General features: G+C 36.3%; 1 protein-coding gene across 3 annotated transcripts in view; it reads right to left on the bottom strand.

Moving 5' to 3' along the window:
• CNTN5 (contactin 5) overlaps window positions 1–18,189 on the bottom strand; it is a 1,387,157-nt gene that overhangs the window by 1,041,163 nt on the left and 327,805 nt on the right. The window lies entirely within an intron of this gene.

Raw genomic sequence — 18,189 nt, 5'->3', positions numbered from 1 at the left:
GAAGGGTGGGAGGAATTTCCCTATTAAAGAATCAAGAGAAATATCATTTTAACTAATATTTAAAGGATAGGAATACCTTAATTGACCCACATACATTACCTCCTTCAATTCAAATAAATATTTCCTGATCGTGCACAGTTAAGATGTTTCTGCCAAACATTTGCTCAAGCTTTCTGATGAAGTTCTTTCTATAGAGGAAAACAAAGTGATAATTATTGCACAATACCTGGATACATTGATTCTGTGGGTTCACGGACCTGTGAGAGGTGGCTGGTTTACCTTAAGAGGCAGAATCTGAATAGTTCTGCAGCAGGAGGAGGGAGGGCAGGGCTGCCAGTAGCCTAATGAGCTTTTCTGAGAAAACACACCCATATGGGTAGATATAGCCCTAATTTATTTGTCAAGTAGAGCCTGGATGGGATTTCAGGCTCAAATTTCCTCCTTGGCCATGAACCATGTGCAGTGAATAATCTGATCAACTATGTATGATGATTTTGAGAGGGTGCAATAAATCATCAATTTGCATGAGAAGAAAGAGGAGAAGAAAAAGAAAAAAGGAAGGAAAGAAGGAAAGAAGGAAAGGAGGGAGGGATGAAGGAGTGAGGAACAAAATATACAATAAGCACCAAATCTGTTTCCTTTCATCACCCTAAAATAGATGATTTCCTAAAAGGATGATGGCCCTTATCTGGGAACTCTACTGAGAAATTCTGCACATCTTTCTTAGAAATAAGTGAATAAAAACTTCTCTATATGGTGGGAAGGGTTTATTCTAAAGCTTTAAATTGTCTCAAGAAATAGTATGGTACCCAGGCAGGGGCCACAGTGAAAAAAGCTAGATCAGCAGAAGACACTATCCAGACCCACACTATTTTCTCAGAAATGCTTGTTTTTGTTAGGAAATGGCAGCTGTAGCAACTGCTGTTCTTTCTGTTCTAGTCGCATCCTTGTCTCCATCCAATTCCTCAGTCACAAATGTACTTTGCCCTGATGGGTTTCACCTCCTTACTGGAGTTGTGACTACTGCCAACAGGGCAAACTGTGAGAGAGCTCACAGTTCTTGACCACATCAGTGGAGAACTCAGTAGCCTTCTCTCCTGGGTCTGTGAGGTAGTCACAACCTATGAGAGTGTAAATAACAAGGGTCAACAGGCCCAAGGAGATCAAGGCCTTCTTGGCACAGCACAGGCTGAGTGTGTGTGAGAATCAGAAAAGGGAGGCAGGTGTTTTCAGCAGCACATAGACATTTTTGAAAATAAATTAGCTCACAATTTTTGTATTACATCCTTAAAATTAATTCAATTTCCTTTCTGTTTGATCAATTAAGCAGAATTACTGCCCTGCTTTTCATAATAAGCTATATTTAATATAGAAAGTCAATATTTAAAGGAATCTTCACAGGAGTAAGACATAATATCAAGGCATAAGTCAAATATAGAGTTATTTCTATGCTATCATTATAGCTCTGTGAAATTATTTTTGCCTATGGGCAAGAACTGAAGGAAAACACAAAACTTAAAATGTATTATGTTATGTGGAATGAATGTGGGTAAACAATTTTTCATCTTTATTTTGTTCCTTAAGTAATTTTAAAAGTGTGTTAGTGTATGTAAATAATCTCTAATGCTATCTTTTGTTTTGAAAGTTTTGATTTAAATACTTGAGGTTTTATAGTCAGTTGCCATTACCTTTGGGAATAATACAAAATTTATTTTATTTTTATTTTTTTTTGTGGTAACCAGGCCTCTCACTGTTGTGGCCTCTCCCATTGTGGGGCACAGGCTCCGGACGCGCAGGCTCAGCGGCCATGGCTCACGGGCCTAGCTGCTCCGTGGCATGTGGGATCTTCCCAGACCGGGGCACGAACCCGTGTCCCCTGCATCGGCAGGCAGACTCTCAACTACTGTGCCACCAGGGAAGCCCAATATAATAAGTTTTTAATATTTCTATTTCAAAGAGACTAGGAGAAAGTATACAAAATGGAAATTATGTTCTATGATTACTCTGGAGAGAATTTAATAATTTACATATGCTTTGCAGTAAATATATATACTTTGAAATAATAATTTACATATGCATAGCAGCAAATGTATACAATTTACATTGAATAGAACCAAGCTTTGAAAGTCTTTTCTAAGTATGTTATTCTTACTTATACTTTATGTGACAGAAAGGCACAGGCTTTAACACCCTCTGGACATAAGGTCAACTCTTGAATTTTTCCCATTTTGGTTGTGTGACTTTGTATACATTCCTTCTCTAAGCCTCAAACTCCTTATTTGTAAAATGGGAGTAATAGTACCTTCATCTTTGGGTTGCTTCGAGGTTTATGAATTGAGAACGATGGTTCTATCCACCATAAGAATAAGAATGTGTGCAATCATGCGTTTTGGTTTGTAAATATTTGTTACCTCTGAAATACTCAGCAAGAGAGGTAAAGCTGGCAATGTGGTAGTTCAGAGGAAAGGACTAAGGAAAAGACATCATCCTAATAAGTAATTAGGCTCAATTTATACCAATAAAAATATAATATGCTGTCTACAATAACATATCTAATTAGTAAGAAAATATTGAGTATTAATATGTGAGAATTAATAACCCCACGTTTCTTCTGACTTTTCATGTGATTCCTGGCCAATGCTTTATTTGAAATATCAAATACTTATGTATGCATGTATGTTTCAAGTGATTTATTCCCGTGCTTTGAAGGAGTCCTAAATTTCCATACTGAGGAATCCAACACTTGGAATTAATATATGATATAGCATTATGAAAGACTCCACATCTACAGGTTCTGACTATATTCCCTGCTACTTTTTGCTACTATGCATTTTTAATTTCTCTTGTCTATCCAATAAGAGGTCCAGAAATATCTTATCTTCTAAGGGTGGTGACTTAAATATGCTATGACCTTGAGTAATAAGCAATTAGCTAGATTTAAAAGAAATCTTGAGCCAATTTTTTCTTTCTCACTTCAGGCTTTTTTTAATTTTTGAATGCCCCAATAGGTGGGTATCAAGAGTCAATCATTTCACCACTTGTAATGTTTATATCACCAAGTATTGCATCTTTCATGTCAGTCTTTCTGCAGTAGATAATGAGCTCTACTTAAGGTCTTTGATTTAAATGTTCTTATTACTCTATAACTATGTTATATATTTTTGCTGTTATTTGTTTTGTCCCATTAGATGTATTTATCTTCACTTTTATGTTTCAGAATGAAAGGTGAGCTGAAAACCTGCATACCTATTTTTCAAAAGACTGATTTTTTTTTTAATGTAATGGAGATAAACACTAGTATGAAGATTTGTAAAAAAAATAAAGAACATTAAATACAATTTTTTTCAAAATAGTTTTTTTTTTTTTTTTGCGGTACACGGGCCTCTCACTGTTGTGACCTCTCCCGTTGCAGAGCACAGGCTCCGGACGCACAGGCTCAGCGGCCATGTCTCACGGGCCTAGCCGCTCCGCGGTATGTGGGATCTTCCCGGACCAGGACACGAACCCGTGTCCCCTACATCGGCAGGCGGACTCTCAACCACTGCGCCACCAGGGAAGCCCTCAAAATAGTTTTATGACAACCACTTTTTACATCTTTAATGAAGACCTGAAATAATCTGGGGACCGACATTTTTTTTCCTACTGTTTTGGTTAATGTGGTAGACAAGGTAAAAGGCCATTTTTTTCCAAAATATATTTCTTTAAAGGTTTTTGTACACTTCCTTTATATTATTATTATTATTTTTTTTTTGCGGTATGCGGGCCTCTCACTGTTGTGGCCTCTCCCGTTGCGGAGCACAGGCTCTGGACGCACAGGCTCAGCGGCCATGGCTCACGGGCCCAGCCGCTCCGCGGCACGTGGGATCTTCCCGGACCGGGGCACGAACCCGCGTCCCCTGCATCGGCAGGAGGACTCGCAACCACTGCGCCACCAGGGAAGCCCCACTTCCTTTATATTATTAAACAGCAAGGTATATAATTATTATTAGAGAAAGTCCTAGTTTAAAAAGTTCTTAGAAAGCATGAGATGGCAAAGCTTCCGTGTGCTATATATAAATACTCTGTTGCAAGCTTAGTTATGCACTTTGAAGGTGAGGAAATGAGTGTCCTGAATATGTTTAATTACAAAAGAATTATCTTTGAGAAGTCTGCCAAATACATTTATCAGGAATTATCTCTATAAAAGAAGTTTGTTTATATGAAATTGTTGCTTTTGTAGGTCAAAATGTGACCAGTTTTTTAATTAATGACCAATCAAAAAAAATAATAAAAAAAAAAAAAAGGGCTTCCCTGGTGGCGCAGTGGTTGAGAGTCCACCTGTCGATGCAGGGGACACGGGTTTGTGCCCCGGTCCGGGAAGATCCCACATGCCGCGGAGCGGCTGGGCCCGTGACCCATGGCCGCTGAGCCTGCGCGTCTGGAGCCTGTGTTCTGCAACGGGAGAGGCCACAACAGTGAGAGGCCCGCGTACCACAAAAAACAAAAACAAAAACAAAAAAACTTCAGTGTTTAACTATGTATCATTATAAAATAGATTCGAATCTTCTACCCTCACCTCCTCCCCAACACAAATGTCTCTGAACATAGTCATAAGAAATAGTTTGTGAAAGTCTGCAAGTCAAATTACACTCACTAGGTAGTAATTTTTTTTAATGTTTTTAAATCCTTTAAGTTTTTCTTATTAACAACAAGTGGAAGATTTTCTTCTGTTATTTAACATTATTTTTCAGTGCCTTCCCTAATGCTAATAAGCATTTTTTAAACATGGAAAATATCAACATAACAAATAATTATCATCACTGGCTTATTTCAACGTATGTTAACCTATTTGTTAAAGCAGTGTGAGGTGTTCTTGAATCAGATTTAAATAATTACTTTTATTATTTGTATAATTTATCACTGAAATCTCCATTATTGTAGTGATTTCTATTGGATGCTAATTGCACCAGGAATTTCTTTACTTCTTTTGTTCTTTCAGAGTAATTTTCTTCAATCATGTAATTCATTCAATTTTTCTTGAATTTCACATATAGGAGACTGAACTCAAGGTATATTTCATGAGGATCTCTATGTCTGGAATTTTGTCTCCTCAATAATACAACAGACAGATTAGTTGCCTTCACGACAGAAATGTTCTTATGAGGCTGTCTAAATCTTTTAGTTTTTCTGTCTTTTCTTTCCCTTCATTTTTCACTGTTTGTAGATAAAATACTTCTCCTTTCTTAAAGAGTGCAAAGCACATTACCTATAGGTCATAGCACATCCCACTAAATTCCATGGTTATCCAGTATAGTATACAAATATTCTGATTATTATAATTTTATTAGTGTGGAACCTGAGACTATGGGTTTGCTTCATATACTACTGTTTTGAAGTAACAGAGTTAGGACTTACATTCATGATTTCTTTTTTTTGGGGCCGGGGGTGAAGTAGAAAAAGATAGCTTTATTGCTTTGCCAGGCAAAGGGAGACACACTGGGCTTCTGTGTCGAAAAACTGTGTGTCTCTACGCTCATGATTTCTGATGGCAAATGTCATATCATTCCAAACTTCCAGACTGCCTCTAATTAATTCATCAAAAAATCAAGCTATAAAACTATAATATAGAAACAATATCAAATGAGATTATAATTTAAATGATTTGGATTTGCATGCATTTCATCTGAAAGTAAATCCTAGCAGTTTCATTTTGGGAACATTGTATTTTCTTTTGAAATTCATATTTATATCTAAATATTATCAATCAGTATTCAAATTTTGTGTATCATCAGTGTATTTTAATAAAAATTCTGGGAATTAAATTATTTCAGTTAGCTATGGGTATTTGTTAGAGTAAGAAACGTTTTATGCAGAAGCCTAAACTCCTGCTATAAGATGACACTGAATTCTTACTTCATTTGCTGTTAGATTTTTATTAATTTACAAAAGGTGTAAGATGCAAATATGATAATAAAGCTTCCTTTAAAATGCTTTATAAGACATTAATTAGTTCAATCACCCAATCAATTAGACATTTTTAATGAATTATTGTTGAACCAGGCAGGTCAAATGGGGGCAGGGGTAGACAGAGGAGAAGCAGAAGTAAGCAGAAAAGTTTACTCAATAGATTGAAAATTTGGAGCCTGAAAATAAAATTTCTAAGAAAAGGAATGAAATTATATTTTGTAGTTGTTAATATGTTTAATGTATTGATAGATTTATGTAATTGGGGTACCATAGATCTTACAATCAATTATTTAATTTAATAATTTACTTTTATGGAATTATTGCTAATATTACTAATATTAATAATTATTTGTGTAGAAAAAAAAACCCCTCTGTACTTGCCGTCTTTGCTTTTTCCTCTCGTTTCCTCTCAAACACACTCAAACCAAATATTCATTCCCACCATAACTACCGCTGCATTGTAAAAGCTCTTGGCAAAGTAACAATGAAATCAAAATAAATAGAAAGTCAATGTTAAGACCTTATCTTAGGAGATCTATCACAGCTTTCGTCATGGCTGTTCACTTCCTCTTTCTTACAAGTTATCTTTACAAAGCATCTGAATCAACATTCTTCAGTTTTTCCTTCAATTTCTGTAGCTTCTCCTTCTCAGGCTCTTTTGCTAATTCTCCTCATCTCTGAAAGCTATGTTTTAGTCCATATAGTTATTCCTCTCTCTAACTTCTTTTAAATTATTGGCATGAAACACCAGCACACACTCCCAATTTTATATCTACAGCCAACTCAGCTTTCTTAAACTCCGAATTCATGTTTCCAACTGCCTATTTTACATCTTCACTTGTATGTCAAATAGGCATCCTATACTTGTCTGAAAAATAACCTCCTCAATCTCCCCACCCAAAACCTGCCATCTTCTCAATCTTAATAAATAAGAGACTCTATCTTCCTACTTGCCCAGGCAACTCCCATCTTCCAGTTACCCAGGAACAAAAGACTGGTAACATTCTTTATACTTTTCTTCCATGTCATATCTAATCCATCAACAAATGCTTAAAATGTAAATTAAATCATGGCATTCCTCAGTTCAAAGCCCTCCAACATCTGATTTCCACCTCATTGAGCGTAAAAGCTAAGTTCCTCATAATACCTCACATTAACTTATTTGATTTCTTTGCCCCACCAGCTCTCTGGGTTTTGTTTTTTCCGCTCTTAACCACCCAGATCACATGCAACACACTTCTGCCTCAGGGCATTTGTGTCTGTTGTACCTTCTGTCACCAGAGAAGCCACAAAGTTACCACCCTTACTTCCTTCATGTCCCACAGCAAAGGTCTCATCAGCAGGAAATTTTCCCATAATCTCCCAAAACTCAAACAAATAGACAAGCAAACAAAAACACCCAATCCCAACACTCTCTAAACATTTTAACTCTGATTTATTTCTTCCCAAATATTCATCACTTCAAAATAGTGTACATTTTTATTTGTACATTCATTCAATGTTTCTCTTTAATGGAAAGTCAATTTCAAAAGACCAGAGGTTTTCTTTTTTTTCAGATTTTATTCATGAATGTGTTTTTAGATCATTCATAATAGCATATCACATATGTCTGTGAATAAATGAAATACTTAAAACTGATAAAATGTTAATAAATATTTTAGAAAATTGTGAAATCGAAGATGTTATAATGATTTTTATAGATTACTTATACAACACATCTCAACAAAAGCTTATACAATTTACAAAAATGTAAACAAATAATAGGCAAACAAAATAAATAAATGCATATAAAAATGAAGAGGAAATAATAAGTAAACAAAATGGAGGATATCGTAAAATCCAGCATAGTTCATTGGCTATACTTTGGCTGTCATTTGAAATAAATCTTGTAGCAGTCAAACAGAAGGAAATTCTATAGGTGACCTTACCTACAGAATCATAAGATGAAAATAAACAATCTCCTCCATCCTCACCTAACAATAACAATAGCAATAGAATTAAATTGAAAAAATAAAGTTATTCAGAAGGTGAACAATTGTTCTTGGTAGTAAGAAAAGAGAGACATTTCCCACCTCCACTCTAGCCCAACCTCCAAAGAGAATACTGTCAGAAATGGTAGATGACATGCCTAACTCATTCCTGTAATTTGAATATGACATTCTTATTATGTCCCTCAATACAAATCAATAGTAAATGCCAAAGGGAAATTCAGCACAAGCAATTTTATCAAAGAAAAAAAAAATAACAACATTCAAATATACAGCTGTCTGGTCAGGCTCAAGGGAACGATAAATTTTAGAATACTTAGGTCAAACATTTTCAAGTGACTAAAGATATTTTATATGTAATATAGTAGATAATTTTTGTGTTACATCTTTGAGGATGTTTTGTGTTAATAACAGTGCAAAATTAACACTGATTTATTATACTAATGCAAGTTGAAAGGACTATTTCCAAAAAGAATAGAAAAACATTTCCTATATCACATCAATTTAATTTTCACAAATAAGTTTATGGATTTAATTTAAACTAAAGCATATTATATGGGACATAATGCTCTGAAATATGAATACTATAGTTTAACAATTATTCTAATTTTAATATTATAGTAGTTATTTAAATAGTCATGAAAACACAATTTAGCAGTTTTATTCTTTTTTCTTTTCTTTAATTTTATGTTTTATAGAATGCAGAAATAATTCTTTACATTACATTTCAGATAGTCTTAAAATTTTTCTCACACATCTACATTTTTATTCTCTGAAAACCCTCAAGCAGAGAAAAATAGGTATTTCTGAAAAAGTGTGTGACTTACTATTTTTACCATAATATTTGCAAACTAATTTATATTCTGTGTGTATGATATACATTTCTAAAGTCTCTTCTAAGATTATGCTTATCATTATTTCTCATGCAGCTAAACATTAGGAAAAAAATTAGTGTACTGCTCCTTCTCAAAACAAATTGCAGAGAAAAATTATCAAAAATTTACACTATAATTTTCCTTCCAACTCCAAAAAGTATTAACAAATGCTCTGTAAGTATCCTCATATCACTTTAAATTTATTCTCCTTGAAGACTAAGTTTAAATACTTTTTAAGTCCACTTAAATTTTAAAGTATATAAAACACAACTATTTGAATATTTACTTAAAACCTGACTTTACAATTCTTATAAAAATCTGTACACCAAAAATGTTTCCCTCTTACTACATCATTGTCATATTGCTCTTCTTTTATGCCCAATGTTTATCTAAGGAGTTTTTATTCCTAATCATTTAGTTTATAGACATGAATAAAATTGTGAAATATATAGGAAAAACAGTCTTTCTTTCACAATATAGGCCATAGAGGTGGAAATATAAGGCAAATTATAAAATAAATATTAAGTAAGACATTCCACAATAGTTTCTATCCATACGTGTATGAGGCCATGCCTTTCAAGCAACTCTGAGTGCACCATATATTGGGTTGGCCAAAAAGTTCATTTGTTTTTTTCTGTAAGATGGCTCTAGTAGCACTTAGTTGTCTTTAACATCATTCAAAACAATTTTGTTGTATTGTGACACCTGTCATATCAGCTACATTTTAAAAAAAACATCAATATGGGTGAATTTTTGTGTAGCCATTTTAGTACTGAAGATGGAAGGAAAAAGCAACATTTTTGGCATATTATGCTGTATTATTTCAAGAAAGGTAAAAATGCAACTGAAATGCAGAAAAAGATTTGTACAGTATATGGAGAAGGTGCTGTGACTGGTCGAACGTGTCAAAAGAGGTTTGCAAAGTTTTGTGCTGGAGATTTCTCGCTGGATGATGCTCCACGGTCAGGTAGACCAGTTGAAGTCGATAGCGATCAAATGGAGACATTAATTGAGAACAATCAACGTTATACCATGCAGGAGATAGCCGACATACTCAAAGTATCCAAATCAAACATTAAAAATCATTTGAACCAGCTTGGTTATGTTAATCACGTTGATGTTTGGGTTCCACATAAGTTAAGCGAAAGAAACCTTCTTAACCTTATTTCCGCATGCGATTCTCTACTGAAACGTAACAAAAACGTTCCGTTTTTAAAACAATTGTGATAGGCGATGAAAAGTGGATACTGTACAATAATGTGGAACAGAAGAGATCATGGGGCAAGCGAAATGAAGCACCACCAGCCACACCAAAGGCCAGTCTTCACCCAAGGAAGGTAATGTCGTATATATGGTGAGATTGGAAGGGAGTCCTCTATTATGAGCTCCTTCTGGAACACCAAATGATTAATTCCAACAAGTTCTGCTCTCAATTAGACCAACTGAAAGCAGCACTCAGCGAAAATTCATCCGGAATTAGTCAACAGAAAACACATAATCTTCCATTAGGATAATGCAAGACCACGTGTTTCTTTGATGACCAGGCAGAAACTGTTAAGCTTGGCTGGGAAGTTCTGATTAATCGCTGTATTCACCAGATGTTGCACCTTTGGATTCCCATTTATTTAGGTCTTTACAAAATACTCTTAATGGAAAAAAAAAATAATTCCCTCCAAGACTGTAAAAGGCACCTGGAACAGTTCTTTGCTCAAAAAGATAAAAAGTTTTGGGAAGATGGAATTATGACGTTGCCTGAAAAATGGCAGAAGGTAGTGGAACAAAATGATGAATATGTTGTTCAATACAGTTCTTGGTGAAAATGAAAAATGTGTCTTTTATTTTAACTTAAAAACTGAAGGAACTTTCTGGCCAACCCAGTAATTATACTCAGGTTCTTCATTCAAGATATGGGCACATTACAAAAAAGTGAAATATTCTTTTAAACAACTCACTTTGATTATTTTGCATCTAATAGATAATTTGATATTTTAGACTAAATTGCCCTAGTGTTTGATGTGCTAGATACAATAATTCTGTTCATATTTGTTGAGTTTATTAGTGTGCAAAGACACACACCTCCAATAAATTGAAGGATAGAATCAGTATAAAACAAGTTATGTTTAGCCCAAGACTAAGGTTAGGACAAAAAAGGCTCACATACCCCCTTAAGAAATTTATTTATAGAATTTAGTGTATTTTCAGAGAATGTGACTATATTGTAACAGTAGCAGATGCTGTTAATGTCTCAATTCATAATCCCTCGATTCACCTACAGCCACAGAAGAGTGTTCCTGTCCCTCTTCAAGGGTCAACAATGCATCATTGTGTCTCTATCTCGAGGTTTTCTCTAGCACTGTGGAAATATTTTCAGCCAAAGCAGGACAGCTCAAAATGGCCCCCATATTTAATGTCCTCAAAGTCAACCCTCACCCAATTAGAACAATGAGGGACACATTTAACCCAGTTTCCTATCTCTTGTACAACAATTATGAGGCATGTTTCCTGTGAACCCCCAGAGGGAAGTAGGTGCAGGATGGAGTTCCAACTACTTACACTTGTTGACCTGCTCAGTACTGTCCTCTTTCTGAACTCTTCTCTCCTCTATGTCTTGCTTTCCCCACTCTCACTTATGCTTACTGGGATCAACTTTCCAGGTAAAGTATCAACATCAAAATCCTTTTATCAGGGTATGTTTGGGGGAACCAAAACTAAGATGATATCCAAAATGTTATCTGGAAATTTTATCCTAATTTTTTAAAAAATAAATAAATTTATTTATTTATTTTTGGCTGCACTGGCTCTTTGTTGCTGTGCGCAGGCTTCCTCTAGTTGCAGTGAGGGGGGCTACTCTTTGCTGCAGTGCTCGGACTTCTCATTGTAGTGGTTTCTCTTGTTGCGGAGCATGGGCTCTAGGTGTGCGGGCTTCAGTAGTTGTGGCATGCATGCTCAGTAGTGGTGGCTTGTGGGCTCTAGAGTGCAGGCTCAGTAGTTGTGGTGTGTGGGCTTAGTTGCTCTGCAGCACGTGGGATCTTCCCAGACCAGGGATCGAACCCGTGCCCCCTGCATTGGAGGGCAGATTCTTAACCACTGCTCCACCAGTGAAGTCTATCCTAAAATTATCTAGAATTTTTAGCATGGGCACCATACAGGTAACATGGCCTCATTGAACCTGTGTTTTGATAGGTAGGATTAAGAAACTGAAGACTGTAGAGTTTTCCCAGTGCAGCAGAAGAGAGCTGTGCTAAAAACTGAGACTTTAGAACCAGATTGCCTACGTTTGAAACACCCTCAACTGCTTGCTCCTTGATCTCTTGCTGCTTTGGTTTAACCTAAGGATATTAATAATCTTGAATTAGAAAGTTGTTATGAAGATCAATCATAGAAGAGTTTCTGATATTTAGTAAGGGAAAAATGAATTTTAGCTATTACTGCTATTACAGATTGTACTAATTTGGCCTAAAAGTAGTCATTGAAACAGCTCTGGTTCAGTTGAATATGATTTCCAAAGGAAATATTTCTCAGAAATGCAATGACTATCCATTATTGATTCACATTTGTCTTTGCTAATATTTAGATTGATGAACAGAAAGGCACCCAACATCTACTCAAATCAGGAATACAGAAATAATGTCTATTAGAACTATATTTAATAAATCATTAAAAAGAAAATAATCTTATTTACATAAACATTTAAATTCAAAGATAATATTGGCAAGACTAAGTGGGACAACACGAGCAAACAGATGAATAATTCTTCCATCAAAAGGGTAGTTCCACATTGACACTTCATAATTCACTGTGTTAGAACTGTTGGCATTTTTGGAGGAATTTAGCATTTTGTGTTCTGATCCTTAAATTTAGGCCACCTTTCTACTTCTGAACAAATTAAATAAATATATATTGTATTGCTATGATACTTGTCTCATCTGGCACCTTTTGGTTTCAAGATTCTAGAGTTCTATTATTTATCTAAATGTCCTTAATCTCCTTCTTCTCTTCTGTCTTTTTTCCTGATTTTTAGCCATAGTTTGATTAATCACTGTGTGCCTCCAAGAGCCAGAACTGGGAAACAGAGTTGAAGCAAGCACTGTCTGGTCCTGGTATAAGTATATAGGGTGTGGATAAGTCTACTGTAGACAAAAATGGCATTGAGAGTAGTACAGATCTGTGCCATGGGCTTTGGTTTGGTGGTGTTTGCTCTACACAGGTGCCTTACACTTTCAGTTGGGAGGTGCTGACCCTTCCTCAAGCTACACAGATGATTTTCACTAAAAGCTCTCCCATTCACAATCATATAACCATGATTTTCTCTGGCTTCTTTAGAAGAAAAATAATCAGTATCCAGAAGCTTCAAATAAGTAGTTAAAGAACTTGAAAGATTCTAGTTGGCAGTGGAATGAGTTTCCTAGAAGGTAAGAAACTGGTTCAGGCAATAGCTTTTAAATATTTTCTTGAAAGGGAATATGTCTAATAGATTTATGATAAAAGCTATGCAGTAGATAGGTGATGAAAAATGAATACATTCAATTCTTAGAAAACTTGTGATTGCCTTAATCAGTAATTTCATGATGCTGCTGAAATTCCTTAGACCAGCCCTATTTGATGTAAATTTAAGAGCCACAAATGCAAGCCAAATATGTAATTTTAAAGGAAAAAGAAATAGGTAAAATTAATATATTTTGCTTTGTTCATATATTTTTGTTAATCTAATACATCTAAAATACCACAACATGTAATCAAAATATATTTTGTATAATCAAAATAAAATTACTAATAAAATACTTTACTTTTGTTTTTTCGTACTGAGTCTTGGACATCTGTGTTGTATTTTATTTTCACAACACATTTCAATTTAAACTAGTTACATTTCAAGTGCTGAATAGCCACTTGTGGCTAGTTTTACTGTATAGCACAACCGTGGCTCAGCCCAATATATTCTTTATAGTATTCTCTTAGATATTTGCTACTTTATGAAATACTTCTCAGTTGCTTTGCATGTAGAATTCTTTACAGTTTCTTCTGGCTAACTCAGTGAGGATATCAACTCTCAATTGACAGAATGGTCCTCTATTTCTAGAGGCCTGCTATCTTCTTGCATTCTTTTTTTAATCCATTAGAATTATAAAATTATTATTATTATCATAATAGCTGTTAGAATTGCTTTTAAAGATGCTTACATGTTTGTGAGTGAAAGTCTGAGAACTTCAAAGAGTAAAGGACATATCTTTTATCACTCAAACTTGACTATACTGACTTTTTAAAAAATTTATTTCCCAGATCTTGATAGTTTCTCAATAGTACATACTTTCTAATAAAGACATAATACACCAATGCATATGACGTGTGTGTGTGTGTGTGTGTGTGTGTGTGTGTGTGTTGAGAGAGTGTGCACAAAAATGATGAATTGACAATGCCTGTATTTTTATCCATAGCTTTGGGAGTACAGTGTTTTTTTTTTAAATCTTCTGCCTAAACAGGTCATCATGTGTATAATAATGTGACAATCTGTTATCATTACCTCTGTTGGGCTGTTCTGAAGACACTAGAGAGGATTAAATGACATGGAAAAGTCAGTCTATGGAAAAGTCTATTGTACCCATCTCTGTTATTTCCACTGCTACACATCACTGAAATCTTAGAACAATATGATTTGCTGTAGTGACATATAAACACAAAGGTCATTTTTCACCTTTTTCTTTATCCCAAATAAATCTCAGAGGTCCTTTAATACTTTCCATTCCACATGCTAGCTTAATATCAAATATTTTGAATTTTAAAATATTATTAAAATTTATATTTAGTATATAATAATGAAATGTTTTATTATTTCAAGAATTTACCAATTTGAGAAGCACACAGGTAGTATGAAGTACTTGGTATAATATATTGTCCTTGATTAAGTCTATGAGGTGTTGGGCAAGCTAAGTCTTGGAGTTTTCCAAAATTCCATAAAGCAGAAAGAAGGAATGAATATTTAAAAGTAAGTACTATAAGCAACCCTAAATCTTAAGCTTCTTCATTTTCCTGAAACCTACCTACATCATCTTATGTATAAGCATGGCCCCCCAAATCACCTAAATCATGTGTAATGAAAAACTTTTTACTGAGGGCTTCCCTGGTGGCGCAGTGGTTGAGAGTCCGCCTGCCGATGCAGGGGACGCAGGTTCGTGCCCCGGTCCAGGAGGATCCCATGTGCCGCGGAGCGGCTGGGCCCGTGGACCATGGCCGCTGGGCCTGTGCGTCCGGAGCCTGTGCTCTGCAGTGGGAGAGGCCGCGGCAGTGAGAGGCCCGTGTACCGCAAAAAAAAAAAAAAAAGAAAAAAAAACCAAAACTTTTTACTGAAAGTATTCTATTTCTTTTTTTCCTGTCTTCAACATGTCAGAGGCAAATTAGGTAAGAAAAAAAAAAAGGTTTGAAAAGTAAACGTGATAGTATTAAAGAAAAAGCTTATATATGTATACATATGTATATATACACACATAGATAGACAGTTGTTTTTTTTTTAATGAGATTTGCAATCATGGTCATAGAATAGAATTGACAAAGCACAGAATCTGGTGCCACTATGTGCAATTTACAAGCTACAAGAAAAGTTTTATAGACAATTTAATATATCTTTTATATATGAACTAATCACTACAAAACTTATAGAGATACCAGTTTCTAAGTTAGAACACAAGAAAATGTAGATAGTTGATTTTCAAGGGAAAAGAGATGCTTTTGTGCAAAGTTTATCATTCTTCAAATAACATTCCAGTTTTTGAAACTCAACTATTGCCTCAAAGTATACTAAGGCAGAATACTGTTGCTTGGAAATCATTTACAGTGTAATCTTTATTGCTAGTAGTCTAATTACTTAACTTACCATACATTAGCGATAGGGATTTTAGACTTCCTTAATTTGACATGCTAGCGCTGAGGATGGTAGATCATCATTTGGAGAATACTTAACATCTGTAAAGGCATGATTGTCAACCCAGCTTATTTACATTTGAAATCTTTCCCTTACTCACAATCCTATAGAAAAAAAGGGGAAAACTTGAATCTGGAAGATTAATTTGTAAATGAAATTAATTTTTCAGCCTAATATAAAAATCTGTCCTTTTACTGATGAATATCAGCTATATAAATCATTCCTTATGTTTTTTGTCCAATTGTAAAGTCTATGGATGGTACAGATTAGTATAAAATTGAAGTGCTTAGCTTTATAAAATATTGTATAGAAAATAAAAGCAGATGAACAAATAATTGATGATGTCAGTCAGTATGTGGCATATTTCTTATTTAATGCAAAAAGAGAATGACGCATAATGTGGAAACAGTTGCATTTATTGTTAATCTTGAACATGAAAACAGGGAAAACTGGGGGTATAGAATATGCCAGATAGGGTTAATAATAAAAACAGTGGAATTGGAGAAGGGCAGTGAAATGCATGTTTAGGAATAGTAAGTATCTAGAACAAGTGGAAAATAAATTTCTTTGTGAATAATAGTTGTATTAGTTAGCCATTGCCACACAACAGACCATTCCAAAATTCAATGTTTTAAAATAACAATCATTTATTATCACTTACTTATCTTGAGTGGCTGAGGGTCAGCTGATTACAGCTAGGCTTAGCTGGGATGGCTCTCCTGGGGTGGCACTACTCCACTGTCTTTTTTTCCCTTATTCTCATGATGATGAGAAAACAACACAGGGTTTGTGGAAATATACAACGTATCTGAAGGTCCAAGCTCAGGGCTGATATACTATTACTTTTGCCTCATTCTATTGGCCAAAGACAGTCACACATGGCTAAGTCCAAAGTCAAAGGACAGGGTTTTGTATATATCTGTTATATATGTGCTGTCTACTTTTTGTTTGTTTGTTTACCTTTAGACATTTTCTTTACCTGCCAAGGCCAGGTAAAACAATAAAAATAAAACTCATGGGGATGAGGGGAAGATGGCTGAAGAGTAAGACACGGAGATCACCTTCCTCCCCACAGATACACCAGAAATACATCTACACGTGGAACAACTCGTACAGAACACCTACTGAACGGTGGCAGAAGACCTCAGACCTCCCAAAAGGCAAGAAAGTCCCCACGTACCTGGGTAGGGCAAAAGAAAAAAAGAATAAACAGAGACAAAAAAATAGGGACAGGACCTGCACCAGTGGGAGGGAGCTGTGAAGGAGGAAAGGTTTCCACACACTAGGAAGCCCCTTCGCGGGCAGAGACTGCGGGTGGCGGAGGCGGGAAGCTTTGGGCCCACGGAGGAGAGCACAGCAACAGGGCTGCGGAGGGCAAAGTGGAGAGATTCCCGCACAGAGGATCGGTTCAGACCAGCACTCAGCAGCCCGAGAGGCTTGTCTGCTCACCCGCCGGGGTGGGTGGGGCTGGGAGCTGAGGCTTGGGCTTTGGTCGGAGCACAAGGAGAGGACTGGGGTTGGTGGTCTGAACACAGCCTGAAGGGGTTAGTGCACAACGGCTAGCCGGGAGGGTGTCCGGGAAAAAGTCAGCACCTGCCGAAGAGGCAAGAGACTTTTTCTTCCCTCTTTGCTTCCTGGTGCGCGAGGAGAGGGGATTAAGAGCACTGCTTAAAGGAGCTCCAGTGACGGGCGCAAGCTGCGGCTAACAGCGCGGACCCCAGAGACGGGCATGAGACGCTAAGGCTGCTGCTGCTGCCACCAAGAAGCTTGTGAGCGAGCACAGGTCACTCTCCACACCTCCCTTCCGGGGAGCCTGTGCAGCCTGCCACTGCCAGGGTCCCGGGATCCAGGGACAACTTCCCCAGAAGAACACACGGCACGCCTCAGGCTGCTGCAATGTCACGCCGGCCTCTGCTGCCGCACGCTCGCACTGCATTCCGTACCACTCCCTCCCTCTGGCCTGAGTGAGCCAGAGTCCCCGAAGCAGCTGCTCCTTTAACCCCGTCCTCTCTAAGCAAAGAACAGACACCCTCCGGCGACCTACATGCAGAGGTGGGGCCAAATCCAAAGCTGAGCCCCGGGAGCTGTGAGAACAAATAAGAGAAAGGGAAATCTCTCCCAGCAGCCTCAGAAGCAGCGGATTAAAGCTCCACAATCTACTTGATGTACCCTGCATCTGTGAAATACATGAATAGACGACGAATCATCCCAAATTGAGGAGGTGGACTTTGAGAGCAAGATTTATTATTTCGTCCCCTTTTCGTCTATTTGTGAGTGTGTATGTGTATGCTTCAGTGTGAGATTTTGTCTGTATAGCTTTGCTTCCACCATTTGTCCTAGGGTTCTATCCGTCCATTTTCTTTTTCTTAAAAAATTTTTTTTCTTAATAATTATTTTTTATTTTAATAACTTTATTTTATTTTATCTTACATTATTTTATTTTATCTTCTTTCCTTCCTTCCCTCCT

Source organism: Pseudorca crassidens, chromosome 9, assembly GCF_039906515.1.
Source record: "Pseudorca crassidens isolate mPseCra1 chromosome 9, mPseCra1.hap1, whole genome shotgun sequence".
Classification (NCBI taxonomy): domain Eukaryota; kingdom Metazoa; phylum Chordata; class Mammalia; order Artiodactyla; family Delphinidae; genus Pseudorca; species Pseudorca crassidens.
This window is presented reverse-complemented; position numbering and strand designations above follow the sequence as displayed.